The 19,773-nt window shown below is 41.0% G+C and overlaps 1 long non-coding RNA gene across 1 annotated transcript; it reads left to right on the forward strand.

The window, feature by feature from the left end:
- The first annotated feature begins 11,866 nt into the window (after window positions 1–11,866).
- LOC139535775 (uncharacterized) lies at window positions 11,867–19,268 on the forward strand. Its single transcript, XR_011667192.1, has 2 exons — window positions 11,867–12,240; window positions 13,549–19,268. It is a non-coding gene; the product is annotated as an uncharacterized lncRNA (long non-coding RNA).
- Window positions 19,269–19,773: the final 505 nt, after the last annotated feature.

The raw sequence follows: 19,773 nt of genomic DNA on the forward strand, positions 1-19,773 counted from the left end.
GGCCCAGGCCCGATTCTTTTGCAGGAAAAGACCTGACAATTCAGGAGAGAACCAAGAACTGGTTCGGTTTCTTACTCTGTGATTCTTAAGCGGGGCATGTTTATCAGACATAGAGGTAACAATAGAAGAGAAAAAAGCAAGGGCTAAAACCGGGTCCAGAAAGCAGCAAGTGGATAAAAGCTCAGAGTGATATAAGTCAAGGATAAAAGCTTGCTGTGAGAAATGTTTATAATTTCTCTTAGAGATTATACAGGGATCAGAGTGTTTCAGCCTGGTATCTCTAATACAAGCAATAGGGCAGTGGTCACTGATATCATTTGCAAAAACCCCACTGGCTGTGTATTTATGGGGGGTATTTGTTAGAATAATGTCTAGTAGAGTGGATTTTACTGGGTTCTTAAAGTTGGGACGGGTTGGTTTAGTTATCAGCTGAGTTAGATTTAGCTCAGTACAAATGCCTTTTAATTTATCGGATACTGGTAAGAGCCAATCCAGGTTAAAATCTCCCAAAATCAGTAATTCAGAGTTTGCATAATTAGACAGTATATCAGATAATTTGCATAGAGTACAAGGAGGAGCTGAGGGGGGGCGATATACCCCTGCTAGAGTTAAATGAGCATTATTACCAAGTACCACGTTTAAAACTAGACATTCATATTGCTTTGAGACAGAGGTTGATATGGACACAGAAACATTTAAGCAGCATTTAACATAAATCGCAATACCACCACCTCTACCAACTCTATCAGTTCTATAAATATTGTATCCAATCAACTGAACATCTGAATCTGGCACAGAATCACACAGCCACGATTCAGATACAATCAGAACGTCAACATTTGATTGTGAGACCAAAATGTCAATAAAGTCCAACTTTTGGATCAGGCTTCTAGCATTCAAATGAATTATTCCAATACCATTGCTACGGGAATTCATATCAGATGGAGTATCCAAGGTAGCACCTGAAGCTGCACTGGATGAGCAATAAACCATTTTCGAGCTATTGTCAGAGCTCAATTTTATGGGGACAAGATTACTACTAACAATACCTCTCTGCATGTGAGTAGTATTCGCAATACGGTGATTGGACAATAATCTAGGAATTGCAGAAAGGTTGTTATTAACTGTAGTTTGTTCCATATTTGCAATTGAGGAACTAATTAATGAAACTGGGAGAGGAGCATTGAACATAGTCTGATAGGGGAGCGTACAATCCCAAAAGTTAACCCCCGAGAATACACAACGTCAGGTATCAAAGGCTCTACATGAGGCAAGAGTAAGAGACATGTTGGAAATGTCTTTGAAAGTAATTGGAATACCCTTAAATAGTATTTTAACTCAGCTCTGTTTTTTCAAATGTGTCCCAATCCACATTTAAGCTGCTCCTCACGAAGCCTCACCTGTCCTATTTTAGGGGCTCATCAAATCGTCACCTTTTCAATCACTGTGTCCCAAGACAGTGACTCATGTTGCACAAACCTTAGCCATGGGCCTTTAGCCTTCATTTTGCAATGTCAGTGGACTTATTGCAGTTAATCAATTGGCATTGGAGGTTTTGATGGCTGCACCTTCAAATGCAGAATCATGCCCTGTGACAGGTTTGTCAATTGACATGTAACTTGAGAAAATATATGTATAATACTGGTGTATTCCAGTAGAGACTCAGAGACCTTCTCATGAAATTGCCCGAATTACTTTGATTATTGTTGTGTTTTATTAGTTTGATGTTTCATGCAATATTCCAGTAACTCCACTGCAATCATTACATGAGGTATAATGTAATGGCACAATGAAGTGTCACAACCCCAAGCCAGTAACTGATAAGGACAATTTATTTACCAAACTCTTAACATAGATTACACATTTGTATGTAAAGCGCTCCCTCTTGGGGCAAAAGTAGGCGTAAATTTCATGATTAAAATCCACCACTTGGTGGTGTCTGTCCTCTATGTATGTAGAATTCACACAAAGATTTCAAATGACAATGTCGTGTGTGGACTTACCAATAATGTATATAAACCTTGGTTTGTGATGCTGTGTATTGGGCTTTGAAGCCACCAGTCGGCCATATTTTCACTCCCCTGGGGGAGCAGTCTTCCATAGGAATGAATGGAATTCTACAGTATTTCAATTAAATGTTTCAAGGACACAATTACATGCATTTAAGTATTTTTGTTATAGTGGGGACAGTAACATTAGAACTTTCTCAAAATCACACTTTAAAGAAAATGTTTTTATATATCTTTTCGTTTGAAATGTTTAGCTCACATAATATAATTTAAAAGTATTTATTAAGGTGTGCGTAATAGAATACAAGTGGCAAAGACAACTGTAGACATTAACAAATGCATTTCTATAGCTTCCTAAATATGTTTCACAGAGTGCCATGATGGAGGCGCTCTAGCTTCAAAACAGTGCCCCCTTTTAGTCAAAACACTAGTCTCAACTTCAACAGTGAAGAGGCGACTCCGGGACGCTGGCCTTCTAGGCAGAGTTCCTCTGTCCAGTGTCTGTGTTCTTTTGCCCTTTTTAATATTTTCTTTTTATTGGCCAGTCTGAGATATGGCTTTTTCTTTGCAACTCTGCCTAGATGGCCAGCATCCCGGAGTCGCCTCTTCACTGTTGACGTTGAGACTGGAGTTTTGCGGGTACTATTTAATGAAGCTGCCAGTTGAGGACTTGTGAGGCGTCTGTTTCTCAAACTAGACACTCTAATATACTTGTCCTCTTGTTCAGTTGAGCACCGGGGCCTGCCACTCCTGTTTCTATTCTGGTTAGAGCCAGTTTGCGCTGTTCTGTGAAGGGAGTAGTACACAGCATTGTACGAGATCTTCAGTTTCTTGGCAATTTCTCCCATGGAATAGGCTTCATTTCTCTGGACAAGAATAGACTGATGAGTTTCAGAATAAAGTTCTTTGTTTCTGGCCATTTTGAGCCTGTAATCGAACCCACAACTGCTGATGATCCAGATACTCAACTAGTCTAAAGAAGGCCAGTTTAATTGCTTCTTGAAATTAGAACACCAGTTTTCAGCTGTGCTAACATAATTGCAAAAGAGTTTTCTAATGATCAATTAGACTTTTAAAATTAAAAACTTGGATTAGCTAACACAACGTGCCATTGGAACACAGGAGTGATAGTTGCTGATAATGGGCCTCTGTATGCCTATGTAGATATTCCATAAAAAAATCTGCCGTTTCCAGCTACAATAGTAATTTACAACATTAACAATGTCTACACTGTATTTCTGATCAATTTTATGTTATTTTAATGGACAAAATATGTGCTTTTCTTTCAAAAACAAGGACATTTCTAAGTGACCCCAAACTATATATATATATATATATATATATATATATATATATATATATATATATACATATATATATACACACACACACACTACCGTTCAAAAGTTAATATATATACAGTTGAAGTCGGAAGTTTACATACACTTAGGTTGGAGTCATTAAACTTGTTTTTAAACCACTGCACACATTTCTTGTTAATGTAGTATCTGGGATCTACATCTGTTTATATTAGTTACTATACTGTTACTAAGCGGTGATGTATTACGACAGTGTTACGTTACTACACCTAATAGGAAATGCACATGCGCACTAGTGTGCCCGGGAACTGTAGAGCACGAGAGGTTTTGACTAAACGAAAACTAACTGTACTCCCGTCTCCTGCCTGGTCATTTCTCCACAACACAAATATTACAGTGGCGACGAGGTGATTAAACTTCTTTAACGGACATTGCTTGAAGGGAAGAATGTTGCGTGAGTAATGAAACTCAAAATAATTACGTAATTCGTCAGTTATTTTTTATTTTCTTTCGCCAGTAAAAAAAGGCTAAGCACTGCTAGCAGGTACAGTGTTCAGGAGCTGCCAAGTAGCAAGACTATTGGAGTCCATAATAGCGACACTGCCCTCTGGTGGTTAAATAAATAAATAAAAACTGTCATTGAACCCATTGAAATTAGGCGATCTCGGTGGAGAAATATTGTCAAGAAAAAAGAAAAAAAAAGGAAGAAGGAACGTAACACGGTGTGTACATTATTACAAATGAGTGCAGTGAACGAAGTAATTGCAGAAACTTCTGAAGTGAAGAATTAGAGGAAAATTAAGGAATACAAGGAATAAGGAAACTGAACAATTAACTGTGAAAATGGCAACCATTGGTCGAGTACCAGAGTTTGAGGCTACAAAAGAGGATTTTGATTCCTATTTGGAGCGTTTTGAGCATTGGCTGGCTGCAAATGAAATCAAGGATGAAAAGAAAGCAGATGTATTTCTCAGTGTTTTGGGTCCAACTGAGTATGGATTGCTGAAAGGTCTCATTGAACCAATAAAAGCAGTTGAGTTGAACTATGCAGAACTGACTGAAACTCTTTCAAGGCATTTCAAGCCTAAGCCAATTCTCATTGCAGAACGTTTCAGATTTTACCAACGTCACCAGAGTCAAGGGGAAACCGTGGCTGACTACATCCTTGCTTTGAAAAGGCTGGCAAGTACATGTGAGTTTGCACAATTTCTTGATGATGCTCTTCGAGACAAGTTTGTATGTGGTCTCACAGGTGAAGCATATCACAGAAGGCTTCTGTCAGAGAAGGACCTGACCTTTCGGAAAGCCTGTGATATCGCACTTGGACTCGAGCTTGCCCACAGGGATACTATTGAGCTATCGGGATATGCAGAACGTCAGAAAGGTGTTCACAAGGTCAGTGATGCACGTGGTGAAAAAGGCTCACAAAAGTCACACTTTTCTCAGTCCCGTCCTCAAGGTTACACAAGAACAAAGCAGCCCACATCTCAAAGGTCTAAGCCAAGTTGCTACAGATGTGGGGGAGATAATCATCAGCACAGTGAATGTCGATTCCAAAATGTAAAGTGCCACAATTGTGGAAAGGTTGGACATTTACAGAAAGTGTGTAAAGCCTCAAAACGCACAGCAAGAGCGCACAAAGTGTCAGACGCAGCACAAGAAGAGGAAGGTACAACTGAAACAGTATTGGAACTGTTCACAGTGTACACAGCTCAACAACAAAAAGATGGAATCTATCTCAACATGGAGTTAGCGGGAAAACCGGTAAAAATGCAGCTGGACACCGGAGCGTCTGTATCTCTGGTTCCAGAGAGAGACTCTACAAAGAAAAACTGAAAGAGTGCCCTCTTCAGCCAGCGTCCATCCGCCTTTCTTCATACACTGGTGACACTATTCCTGTGTTAGGGCAGATCCAGGTACCAGTCCGGTATGAGGGGAAGGAGTGGACGCTACCACTTGTCATTGTTAAAGGAGTAAAATCAGCCTTGCTAGGCAGAAACTGGCTACAAAAGATCAAGTTGAACTGGGGATAAATCTTCAGTCTGAGAAAGGACACACCAGTGAGTCAGGCTACACTCACTAACATGCTGGAGAAGCACAAAGAACTTTTCAAAGATGGCTACGGCGAAATACAAGACATCACAGCAAAAGTCAGAGTGCAAGAAGGAACCAAGCCTATCTTTCACAAACCACGTCCAGTTCCCTATGCTCTTAAGGAAGCAGTAGAGAAGGAACTGGACCGCCTACAGAAGAATAACATAATCACGAAAGTAGCGAGGAGCGACTGGGCCGCTCCGATTGTTGTAGTCCCAAAGAAAGACAAGACCGTCAGAATGTGCGGTGACTACAAGGTCACAGTAAATCGCTGCATACTACCAGAGGAATATCCACTACCAAACGCTGAAGATCTGTTTGCCACTCTAGCTGGTGGGAAGGTTTTCAGTAAACTGGACCTGGCATTCGCTTATCAGCAACTGAAGCTGGATCCGGAGTCAGAACAGTATCTGACCATCAATACACACAAGGGGCTATTCAGATTCAATCGCTTGGCCTATGGAATCTCGACAGCTCCAGCGATATTCCAACACACAATGGATCAGATCTTGGACGGTATAGACAACGTTGTGTGCTTCATGGACGACATCCTCGTGTCAGCACCAACCATTGGAGAGCACCTGGTAGTGCTGGACAAAGTGATGTCAAGACTGGAGAAATACGGAGTGAGAATGAAACGCAGCAAGTGTGAGTTCCTCCAGGACTCAGTGGAGTATCTCGGATACAAGATTGATGCACAAGGCCTGCACCCAACCAACAGCAAGGTGGAAGCAATTGTAAACGCACCAGCACCCACAAATATCTCAGAGCTGAGGTCATTTTTGGGGCTCCTGAACTATTACGGAAAGTTTGTGGCAAACTTGTCCACATTGTTGCATCCGCTTCATCAACTGCTGCAGGCCGATACAAAGTGGAATTGGTCCCCACAATGCGAAGAAGCATTCAAGACTTGCAAACAGCGTCTGCTAAAGAGCAAGTGGCTTGCCCACTACAACACAGAGATGAAGCTGAGACTCGCGTGTGATGCATCTCCATACGGAGTAGGAGCCGTCATCTCACATGTTCTATCGTCAGGTGAAGAACACCCTATTGCATTTGCATCACGGACTCTGTCACCAAGTGAGAAAAATGATGCTCAAATTGAGAAGGAAGCCCTGAGCATAATATTCGGAGTGAAGAAGTTTCACAAATACCTGTACGGAAGGAAGTTCCAACTGCTGACAGATCACAAGCCTCTGTTGGCCATCCTTGGACCAAAATCAGCTATACCAACCCTTGCTGCACTTCGAATGCAACGTTGGGCTCTGATATTGTTAGCCTACGACTACGAGATTGAGTACAGACGATCCAGTGATCACGCAAATGCAGATGCACTATCAAGACTACCATGCAATAGTGACTCCGACAGTGAAGATGATAGAGCAGTCTTCCAGATCTCTCTCATTGACGAACTGCCCATATCTGCTTCAGACATAGCAGAGGAAACAAAGAAAGATCCAGTGCTTTCCAAAGTCTTGGACTTAACATTAGGAGGTTGGCCAAACTTCGTAAATGACGATAACCTTCGTCCATTCATCGACAAGAAAGACCAGTTGTCCACTGATCAAGGATGTGTTCTGTGGGGATCAAGGGTGGTGGTACCTCACAAATTCCAGAGGAGACTGCTATCTGACCTGCATGAGGGACATCCAGGGATCACTCGAATGAAAGCACTCGCTCGCAGTTATCTGTGGTGGCCTGGACTGGATCAGGACATTCAACAGCATGTAGGCCACTGCTCACCTTGTGAAGCTGTTCGCAACAAGCCTGCTGCTGCACCTCTTCATCCATGGTCCTGGGCTGCTACACCTTGGGAACGCATCCATGTGGATTACGCTGAGATTGACAAGCAACATTTCCTTGTTGTCGTCGATGTCCATTCCAAGTGGATGGAAGTGTTCCCTACTCAACTGACCACAGCTGAGAAGACCATCAATCTTCTCAGACACCTGTTCGCATCCTTTGGACTAGTCAAGGAGCTCGTATCGGACAATGGCCCTCCTTTCACGTCAAAAGATTTTGAAATGTTTCTCAAGAACAATGGAGTAAGGCACATCCTGTCACCACCTTACCATCCGGCATCAAACGGAGCAACGGAGAGAGCCGTGCAAACCTTTAAGAAGGCCTGGACTAGACTCGAGGTTCAGTCTGTGCCCACCCACCAAAGGCTTCCGCGGTTCCTGTTTACTTACCGTAACACACCACACACAGTAACGGAATGTACACCAGCTGAACTGTTTCTGAGACGCCAACCACGTACCCGCCTGACATTGTTGAAACCAGACTTGTCAAGCACTGTGGCAAAGCACCAGCTACAGCAGAAGAAAGCTCATGACAGACACTCAAAGACTGTCAGAGAATTCAAAGAGGGAGAGAGGGTGATGGTACGTGATTTCAGACACCCCAAGAGCCTGTGGAACTCAGGTGTGATCTTGCAACGCAAAGGACCTTTGACTTACCAAGTCCAAATTGGTCATCGCCAGGTCAACGTTCATGTGGATCATCTGCTACGGTCCAACGCCCCAGCAGAGACACGCCGAGAGAACAATAACGACCCCCAGGACTATTCTCCTGACTGTGGACGTACGGGAGAGACAGAGCCTGACCTTCCACCCGAACCTGGCCCACTACCGGAAGCCCAGGAGGAGCGGAGATATCCTATTCGACAGCGAAGGGCACCTCAAAAGCTTGACCTGTGAGTTGAGCTGTTTAAGGTAACAGACAGTAAAACAAACAAACACTTTAATATGTCCTAGATAAAAGGAAAGAAAACGGACATTACCTGGGTTAGTTATTAGGACACAAACTCCATCTTCGGGGCAGAATAATCCCCTGGATTTGTGCTGGGCTCTGAAAAGTCTGCTTCAACCCAGTAGTTGAAAAATGTTAAGAATGCATTGTTCAGATATTGCATTAGTAGTTCCCTAACATATTTACCTTGTTCTCTGGGAGTTAAAAACTATGGGGGAGGAGTGTAGTATCTGGGATCTACATCTGTTTATATTAGTTACTATACTGTTACTAAGCGGTGATGTATTACGACAGTGTTACGTTACTACACCTAATAGGAAATGCACATGCGCACTAGTGTGCCCGGGAACTGTAGAGCACGAGAGGTTTTGACTAAACGAAAACTAACTGTACTCCCGTCTCCTGCCTGGTCATTTCTCCACAACACAAATATTACAGTTAACAAACTATAGCTTTAGCAAGTTGGTTAGGACATCTACTTTGTGCATGACACAAGTAATTTTTCCAACAATTGTTGGCAGACAGATGATTTCACTTATAATTCACTGTGTCACAATTCCAGTGGGTCAGAAGTTTACATACACTAAGTTGACTGTGCCTTTAAACAGCTTGGAAAATTCCAGAAAATGATGTCATGGCTTTAGAAGCGTCTGTTAGGATAATTGACATCATTTGAGTCAATTGGAGGTATACCTGTGGATGTATTTCAAGGCCTACCTTCAAACTCAGTGCCTCTTTGCTTGACCTCATGGGAAAATCAAAAAGAAATTAGCCATGACCTCAGAAAAAAAATTGTAGACCTCCACAAGTCTGGTTCATCCTTGGGAGCAATTTCCAAACACCTGAAGGTACCACGTTGATCTGTACAAACAATAGTACGCGAGTATAAACACCATGGGACCACGCAGCCATCATACCTCTCAGGAAGGAGACGTGTTCTGTCTCCTAGAGATGAACGTACTTTGGTGCGCGAAAAGTGCAAATCAATCCCAGAACAACAGCGATGGACCTTGTGAAGATGCTGGAGGAAACAGGTACAAAAGTATCTATATCCACAGTAAAACGAGTCCTATATCAACATGACCTGAAAGGCCGCTCAGCAAGGAAGAAGCCAATGCTCCAAAACCGCCATAAAAAAGCCAAACTACGGTTTGAAACTGCACATGGGGACAAATATCGTACTTTTTGGAGAAATGTCCTCTGGTCTGATGAAACAAAAATAGAACAGTTTGGCCATAATGACCATCGTTATGTTTGGAGGAAAAAGGGGGAGGCTTGCAAGCTGAAGAACACCATCCCAACTGTGAAGCACGGGGGCGGCGGCATCATGTTGTGGGGGTGCTTAGCTGCAGGGGGGACTGGTGCACTTCACAAAATAGATGGCATCATGAGGTGGGGAAATTATGTGGATATATTGAAGCAAAATCTCAAGACATCAGTCAGGAAGTTAAAGCTTGGTCGCAAATGGGTCAACCAATTGGACAATGACCCCAAGCATACTTCCAAAGTTGTGGCAAAATGGCTTAAGGACAACAAAGTCAAGGTATTGGAGTGGCCATCACAAAGCCCTGACCTCAATCCTATAGACAATTTGTGGCAGAACTGAAAAGCGTGTGAGAGCAAGGAGGCCTACAAACCTGACTCAGTTACACCAGCTCTGTCAGGAGGAATGGGCCAAAATTCACCCAACTTATTGTGGGAAACTTGTGGAAGGCTACCCGAAACGTCTGACCCAAGTTAAACAATTTAAAGGCAATGCTACCAAATACTAATTGAGTGTATGTAAACTTCTGATCCACTGGGAATGTGATGAAGGAAATAAAATCTGAAATAAATCATTCTCTCTGCTATTATTGTCACGACTCCCACCGAAGGTGGCTCCCCTGCCTGTTCGGCGGTCGTCGTCGCCGGTCTACTAGCCGCCACCGATCCCTTTTTCCTTTTCTGTTCGTTTGGTCTTATTAGTTGCAGCTGTTCCTTATTGTGTTTCTTGATTTTTGTCTATTTAAGCCTGTTAGGCCCGCCTAGGTTTGCGCGGGATTGTTTTTCTGTTAGTTTGTGGATGTTCGTTTGTATTTTGTTTTTCCGGACATTTTGGGTCCTGTGTATGGGCCGGTCAGTTTATGCGCCTTGTGTTTGTGGCATGACCGTTTTTCCCGGAAATAAAATATACATTTATTCGAACCCTCTGCTCTCTGCGCCTGACTCCAACCCACTGTTCTTGAAGGACTCTGACAATTATTCTGACATTTCACATTCTTAAAATAAAATTTGCTGTCTTAACTGACCTAAGACAGTGAATTTTTACTAGGATTAAAATGTCAGAAATTGTGAAAAACTGAAGTTTAAATGTATTTGGTTAAGGTGTATGTAAACTTCCGACTTCAACCAAATACATTTAAACTTCAGTTTTTCACCATTTCTGACATTTAATCCTAGTAAAAATTCGCTGTTTTAGGTCAGTTAGGATCACCATTTTATTTTAAGAATGTGAAATGTCAGAATATATATATATGTATATAAAACAAATGGTATGTTGGTATGTACAGTACTAGTGTGTTAACATGCAAAACATTTCAATGTAAAAAAATCCCCTCTGAGTTTGGAGGACATAATTGAATTTTAATGTATGGATGATGAAAAATCCAGTCCCTGTTTAAAAGGCTGGGCAGGTTATTACCTGGTTATTTCATATTTACATATGCTGTGTGATCTTGGCTTCCATTCCTGTTTGTCAGTTCTTCACTCATTAAGAGGCATTTCCATTCACAGTTGAGATGACTTGTGTTAATTACAGTGAGATTCTTTTGGGAGCTGTTTGGTTAGACTTCAGTGCAGCTTTTGACATTATCGATTATAATCTGCTGCTGGAAAAACTTGTGTTATGGCTTTACATCCCTTGCTATATTGTGGATCGAGAGTTACCTGTCTAAAATAACACAGAGGGTGTTATTTTAATGGAAGCCTCTCCAAAATAATACAGATAGTCTGGCATTCCCCAGGGCAGTTGTCTAGGCCCCTTACTTTTTCAATCTTTACTAATGACCTGTCACTGGCACTGAGTAAAGCCTGTGTATCTATGTATGCTGATGACTCAACATTATACACTTCAGCTACCACAGCAAGTGAAATCACTGCAACCCTTAACAAAGAGCTGCAGTCAGTTTTAGAATGGGTGGAAAGTAATAGGCTAGAACTAAATATTTCAAAAACTAAAAGCATTGTATATGGGACAAACCATTCACTAAACCCTAAACTAAATCTTGTAATAAATCATGTGTAAATGTAGCAAGTTGAGAGACTAAACTTCTTGGTGTAACCCTGGATTGTAAACTGTCATGGTCAAAACATATTGATGCAATGGTAGCTACGATGGGGAGAGGTCTGTCCATAATGAAGCGTTGCTCTGCTTTCTTAACAAGGCTATCAACAAAACAAGTTATACAGGTCGTTGACTACTGTCCAGTCATATGGTCAAGTGCCACAGAGGGACATATGCAAATTACAGTTGGCCCAGAACAGAGCGGCACGGCTGGCCCTTAAATGTACACAGAGAGCTAACATCAATGACATGGCTATAAGCAAAATCCAAGATGGCAGCATGTCAAGTCGTTTGTCTGTGACTAGTACATTTTAACCTACTAATAACATATTTATTTATGGTTGAGTAACTTCCTTGTTGTGTAGTGCAAACTACTTTGTTTTTGCTGGTGTAAAGATCACGGGTCTCCCTCAACTCGGCACTTCATTACTTGAAGTTTACCAAAGTAACCCTATCTCTGGCTGGCCTTAGTTCCTTCTTCATCCGCGGAGTGACTCGTCCAAGCTGCTCCTTTTTGCTCGTCGCCTGGCTGTCAGTGGCAGCTCAACAATCCCCAACCCGTTCTCTCAATCTACTCACACGCGCAAATACTCACATTCAGACTCATACATACACGCTGTCCCTCTCTCCCCTTACCTTCGTTGGCCTCTATTTTTTACATTTGTCAGAGAAAATGACAATTTTCGTGGTATTGCTTTGTGCACTGACTTTACTGAACTCTGGAGAAAACGAACATTGTCGCTGGGTGAGTACATCTGACAATGTGCTCTCCCGTCCATTAGGCATTTTGTCTGCAGGAACTCGCTCTTTTTCACTCGGTCCACTCGTCCAAGTGCCGATGCATTTGTGGCATGATGTGAACAGTACGAATTTGTGTCACTACCAAAGTCTAATGGTTTTAAATTACTGTTTTGTATTGTCTGGAAACTCACTTGTAGAATTCGCTTGCAGTAGGTCTCTTAAAAAAGAGAAGCCGTGCAAGGTTATTAAACAGAGGTGCGTAGTTATTCTTCTTTTGTTGATATCAGGTAACGTGCAACCTAACCCTGGCTCTGATATGCAATTTCTCCAAACCCCCTCTGATTTTAAATCAAGATCTGGTTTTGGTATTGGTATTTTTCATTTAAATGTACGCAGCCTGTTGTCAAAAATTGATGGGGTTAGGATTTGGGCTAAATCAACTGATGCTGATGTAATTGTGTTTTCTGAAACCTGGCTCAGCAAGTCTGTTTTTGATAAGGATATTTGTATAAGTGGTTACAATGTTTATCGCACTGATCGAGTTAAGAAGGGTGGGGGTGTGGCTATATATTGTAATGAAACAGGCAGGGAGCAGGTCTCGAACCCCTAGCCCGAGGTCCGGCGCGCTATCGACTGTGCCGCAAAAGCATGCTCAGACGGCAGAGTCGATTTCCGCTCTTATAAACCCAGGGTCATTACAACGTCCTCGCGCTAGCTTGCGACTCGTCTTACAGGAACGAGGTCCGGCGTGCTATCGACTGTGCGGCAAAAGCCTGCTCAAGCGGCAGAGTCAATTTCCGCGCTTATAAACCCAGGGTCGTTACAATATGTAAAAACTAAATTCCCTGTAAGTGTGGCAAAGTCTGAAACTATTTGTAAACAGTTGGAATTTCTTGCTTTGAATATTGAGGTTTCAAAGGGTCTCTCTATAACTGTGATTGGCTGTTATAGACCCCCCTCTGCTCTCGGTGATGCATTTTCATCTTTGACGCACCTTATGTCTAAACTTCTTTACAGTGAAATGATCTTGATTTGTGATCTCAACTGGTGTTGGTTAAAGCCGTGTCTGATGATTTAAAAATATTTTGTAATTGTATGAATATTACCCAGTTGATTAACTCACCCACTCGCCCAAATCTTAAATGCCCAGATAAATCTCTATAAATCTCTATACACCACCATTGAGCATGAACAAGGTTTGGCAGCTATGCACCATTTCTTGAGTACCCGACCTGAAACTGAGATGCCTCCTACAGAACTCATTGTCTCACTGACTGAATGGACTCTTAATCATAACATCTTTATCTTTCAGGACCATATTTTTAAACAGGTCAAAGGATGTGCCATGGGAGCTTGCTACAGCCGGTTTGTACTTGGGTAAATGGGAAAATGACTTCATTTTGGATCCTTCTAATAACCATTTCTTTGACCGGATTATATGGTGGGGACGCTATATTGATGATGTTTGCCTGTTTTGGTCCGGCTCAGAAGATGAACTTATTTCCTTCCACCAATACCTTAACAGCATTAACCCTAACATCAAACTAACTATGGAGTACAGCAAGGATAACATTCATTTTTTGGACCTCGACATTAGTAAAAATGACAAAGGTTGTTTGCACACATCAATCTTTAGGAAGCCTACAGATGGGAATACCATTCTGAGGGCAGACAGCTTTCACCCCAAAAGGCTAAAAGAGAATATTCCATATGGCCAATACCAAAGAGTCCACAGAATTTGCGATCAGGAAACAGACTACAGTGTCAAATCTGCTGAATTGGAGAATCGCTTCTTGAATTGGGGCTACAGCGTTCAGGTCCTGAAAGATGCCGGTATAAGGGCTGGATTACTTGACAGACAGAACTTGTTGCGAAGGGGAGTGCCTCATGATACATCAGAGAGAGTGTATTTTGTTACAAAATACAGCACTGAAGCAGAGAACATTAAAAGAATCATTAAAAATAATTGGGGAATCATCCTAAGTGATACGCTACTACGCCAAGTCTTTCCTGAGCCACCAGTCATAAGCTTTAAGAGATGTCCTACCCTAAATGACAAATTAGTCCACAGTTATCTTCCGGGTGACTCTCAAAAAACTTGGCTTGACCACAAACCCAAGGGCTCTTTTAAATGTAGCAATTGCAACCATTGCAGTAATATTGCACAGAATAAGTATTTTGTTGACACAGCTTCCAAAATGGAGTATGACGTCAAGCATTTCATTAACTGTAAAACCACTCATGTCATCTATAGATTGGAATGTCCACAGTGCAAGGTGTTCTACATTGGACGGACAAAGAGACGTCTTCAAGACCGCTTAGCGGAACACAAGTACGCCATACGGGTAGGCAATGAAGACTACCCCATGGCAAGGCACTACAAGTCCCTACACCATGGCAACCTTGCCTCCCTACAACCTATGGGTATTGATCATATTCCGGCCTCTATTAGAAAAGGGGACTGTCTTGAACAGTTAAACCAAAGGGAACGTTTTTGGATTTACAAACTACAGGCCACTAAATACCCTGGTTTAAATGAAGATATGGATTTCTCACCCTTCCTGTAGGGTTGTGATGGGTCCATTTGCTGTCATCTAGTGGACATTTTGCTCAATTGCCCTCAGCTATGTATAGACTGTTGTTGTTCATGTTTTGCTGTGTTCTAGTGTACGATGGAATATATTGCTTTCTTATTCTTGACACTTCTCCCAGTCATATTTAAGGTTAGAACTACTTTTTAGTGTTCTGATACTTCTAGCTTGGAGTTGTATTTTTATGATAACATAGCTACAGTATTTCACCTTTTGATGTGTATAGTATTGCATACTAGGTGTGTCCAATCAATTTTGTAATCACTCCCTCTTCCAATTAGGGCTAATTGGAAAAACTGTTTAAAAGAGGACATTGTATTCCTTTCTTTGTGTTTTTTTTTGTACTCCCTGACTAAGGACATGCAGCCGAAACGCGTCGGATTTTTAAACTTTGTTTCTATTGAACATGCCATACTAATAAAGGCATTTTAATTAATTATATGAAGAGTGCCTTGGTCCTCCTTTCTTTTTGATGACCAATTTACCCCTTTTACCAAAGAGCACCTTCTATCTACCAAAATGTACTATTGTGTACCTTAGTAGCGCTTCCCTTCCTCCTCTTTCTACTACCCTGATTGATTTGATATGAACAAATGTTCCACATAAATATTCTGCGGTTGGTGTTTTTTGTAATGATTTAAGTGACCATTGTGCTGTTGTTGTTGTTAGAAATGCTAAGGTTCCTAAGTCAAACCCACGTTTTATTCGTAAGAGAAATTTGAATTGTTTTAATGAGCAGGCTTTCTTTCATGATTTGTTTTATTTTGACTGGAGCAATATTGAGCTTATCCCTGATGTGGAAACTGCCTGGATATTCTTTCATGATGGTTTTTTCCAAATAGTAAACAAACATGCCCCATTCCGCAGGTTTAGGGTTAAAGGGCGGGATAATCCATGGTTTTCTTCTGAGCTGTCTTGTTTTATTCACGACCGTAATCTAGCCTGGGCTAAAGCAAGGAAATCATGTTCTGATGCTGATTGGCTTATTTTTAGGCAGTTACGAAATAAGTGTTATTTTCTTCTCAGGAAGGCCAAGTCTGAATATTTTATGTCTGTTACCACTGATAACCTGAATGACCCTAGAAAGTTTTGGAAGGCTATTAAGTCTATGTCTGGTAACAGTAATGTTAATGAATTACCGTCATGTGTTTTGAAGGACTCTGTTGCTGTATATGACAAAACTGAAATGCTGAATTTTTTCAATGAGCACTTTGTATCATCTGGTAGGCTGTTTGATTCAGTGTCCTCTGTCTCTGTACAACCCTGTGTGGATGAACCAGTGTCCTCTGTCTCTGTACAACCCTGTGTGGATGAACCAGTGTCCTCTGTCTCTGTACAACCCTGTGTGGATGAACCAGTGAGAGCTGGTCAAAATTTTAGCTTTTTGCCATTCTCAGTGCAGGTGGTACATAAAGCCCTGAAATCCTTAGATCAGAGAAAGCCTGCAGGTCCTGATCTTTTGGATCCCTGCTTTTTAAATCTGGCAGCTGATTTCATAGCTGAACCACTTACATACTGTATCTGTTCAATCTAACCATGGAATGTAATGAAATTCCCAAAATCTAGAAATCAGCATTTGTCCTACCACTTTTAAAAGGGGGAGATCCAACTCTTTTAAGTAATTATAGGCCAATCTCAAAGCTGTCACCCCTGGTGAAAATACTTGAAACCCTTGTGAGTGAACAGCTAAAATAGTTTTTATTTACCAACTCTATTTTATCAATGTACCAATCGGGCTTCAGGAAGAAGCATAGCACAATTACAGCAGCCATGAAGGTTTTAAATGATATCACTGAAGCCCTTGACAAAAAACAGCACTGTGTCTCACTTTTTATTGATCTCTCTAAGGCTTTTGATACAGTTGATCATGTTATACTAAGGCAGAGATTGTCGAGTGTAGGTCTTTCAGAGCATGCAGTTGCGTGGTTTACTAACTATCTGTCTGATAGAACTCAGTGCACTCAATTTGATGGGCTTATGTCTGTTAAATTGTCTGTCTTTAATGGTGTGCCCCAAGGCTCTGTACTTGGTCCTCTCTTATTCACTATTTATATAAATGATTTAGACAAAAATGTCCAAAATGCGCAACTTCATTTTTATGCTGACGATACTGTTATTTACTGTTGTGCTCTTACAAAAGCTGTCCAGAACTTGCAAACTGCTTTTTATACTGTTCAACATACCTTGTGTCAATTGAAGCTTATCCTCAATACTGACAAAACTAAATTAAGGGTGTTTTCTAAAGCAAGAAATAGACCTATGAACCTTTCACCTATTACTACCTGTCAGGGCAAGGAGATTGAGGTTGTAACCTCATATAAATATCTTGGAATTTTAATTGATGACGGCCTCTCTTTTAAATTGCATATTCAACAACTTACAAAAAAATTTAAGCTGAAATTGGGATTTTATTTTAGGAATAAGGCCTGTTTTTCTTTTGAAGCCAGAAGGAGGCTAGTATAGGCTACATTTATGCCTTTACTAGACTATGGGGATATTTTATATATGAATGCTTCCGCTCAGTGTTTGAGATCAATTGACACCCTTTACCATGGCACTTTGAGATGTATTTTAAACTGCAAAACCCTTGCGCACCACTGCACTTTGTATACCAGGGTTGGCTGGCCTTCTCTAGTCACTCATCGGCTCAGTCACTAGTATACTTTTATTTATAAATCCATTTTGGGTTTACTACCTTTTTATTTGGGCGTTTTTATTGTTCAGATATGTGGTGGGTACTCTCTTTGTTCGCTGGACTTTATCCTGCTAACTGTTCCAAATGTCCGAACTGATTTTGGTAAAAGGGCTTTTATGTACTCTGCGCCATCGTCTTGGAACGCCTCACAAAATACTGTAACGACCCTGGGAAATCGACTCTGCCGCACGAGCATGCTTTTGCGGCACAGTCGATAGCGCGCCGGACCTCGGGCTAGAAGGTCGAGGGTTCGAGACCTGCTCCCTGCTGTTTAATTACAATACTTTTAAACTGGAAGAACTTGTCCCGATTGGTATTTTTAAATCACTGATGAATGATCTTGAGACTGATTCCCTGACCTGTCAATGTTTTTAATTTGGTGTTTTTGATTTTTGTTATACTCTTGTGAATTCTATGGTTTTTACTAGATTACTTGTAGTTTTTCATGTTGTTTGTCTGTAATTTTTGTAATGACTTGGTGCTGCCTATCTTGGCCAGGACGCTCTTGAAAAATAGATTCTAAATCTCAATGAGCCCTTCCTGGTTAAATAAAGGTTAAATAAACTTTAAAAAATGTTAAATGCTCAAAGTAGAGAAGAGATTGACTGCATCCCTACTTGTCTTTGTGAGAGGGATTGACATGTTGGAAGTACTGAGGTGTCTGTTCAACCTCAGACACCCATGCATACCCCAATAGACATGCCACCAGGGGTCTCTTCACAGTCCCCAAGTCCAGACCAGACTCTGGGAAACGCACAGTACTACACAGAGCCATGACCACATGGAACTCTATTCCACATCAAGTAACTCATGCAAGCAGTGAAATTAAATAAACAAAACAGATAAAACTACACCTTATGGAACAGCGTGGACCGTGAAGAGATACACAGGGACACACACATGCATAATCACACACACACTAGCACACACACTCTATACACATGTACATTTTTAAATTGTGGGATTGTACATTTTTGTGTTGTAGATATATAGTGGGTGTGGTGATGTTATATGATGTACTGTTTTATTTATGTTGGTTTATTTATTTTGTGATGAGCCTTAATGTGTCTGGACCCGAGGAAGAGTAGCTGCTGCCTTGGCAGGAACTAATGAGAATCCATAATAAATACAATACAAAAATATTGGTGTCTCATCTCTAAATTTATTTGGCATCACTCAAGTTGGGCCTCATAGTGTATTTGACTATACAGATCAAAGGTTGTCAATAGCTTTGACTATTAAATGGCAGGCTGAAATTTGGGTATGATCATGTGAATCAGAGCATTGCAGCAGCAAACCAGGAACTTTGGACCAAATAATAGGCAGACTACTGAAAAGCACAAAGTCTTTGGCGTATTCTATCACTATAGTTGTATTTTTAAGGGTTCAGCTAGGCCACAGTGTGAACTCTATTCAGTGGTGTAAAAATACTTTAAAGTACTACTTAAGTCATTTTTGGGGGGTTTCTGTACTTTACTATTTATATTTTTATCAACTTTGACTTTTACTTCACTACATTCCTAAAGAAAATAATGTACTTTTTACTCCTTACGTTTTCCATGACACCCAAAAGTACTCCTTACATTTTTACAGGAAAATGGTTGAATTGACACACTTATCAAGAGAACATCCCTGGTCATTCCTACTGTCTCTGATCTGGCGGACTCACTAAACACAAATGCTTTGTTTGTAAATGATGTGTTGGTGTGCCCCTGGATATCCGTCAATAAAAAAAGAATACAAAAATGGTGCCGTCTGGTTTGCTTAATATAAGGAATTTGAAATGGTTAATACTTTGACTTTTGATCCTTAAGTACATTTTAGCAATTCCATTTACTTTTGATAATGAACTATATTTAAAACCAAATACTTTTAGACTTTTACTCAAGTAGTATTTTGCTGGGTGACTTTTACTTTAGTAATTTTATTTTAATTAAGGTATCTTTACTTTTACTCAAGTATGACAATTGAGTACTTTTTCCATTACTGACTAATCCATGCACATAGCCTGGCAAATGTTGAAGAGAACAGATAAGAACTTGTGAAACTAAATGTAGGAACATTTTCTTTGTGAGGAAGAGATGCACCTGATTTAGCTTGCCTGACATTTTGGGACTGTTGGTGCAGTGTTTTGCACTGGCAGAAAACGAAATAATGCCGAGTTCACGAACAACTGGGAACTGATTAATCTCCGATTTACAACTTCAGTGCGTTCAAAACAACTGGGAACTCGTAAAAAAACAAGCTCCGA

The sequence above is a fragment of the Salvelinus alpinus genome, chromosome 12, assembly GCF_045679555.1.
Source record: "Salvelinus alpinus chromosome 12, SLU_Salpinus.1, whole genome shotgun sequence".
Lineage (NCBI taxonomy): Eukaryota > Metazoa > Chordata > Actinopteri > Salmoniformes > Salmonidae > Salvelinus > Salvelinus alpinus.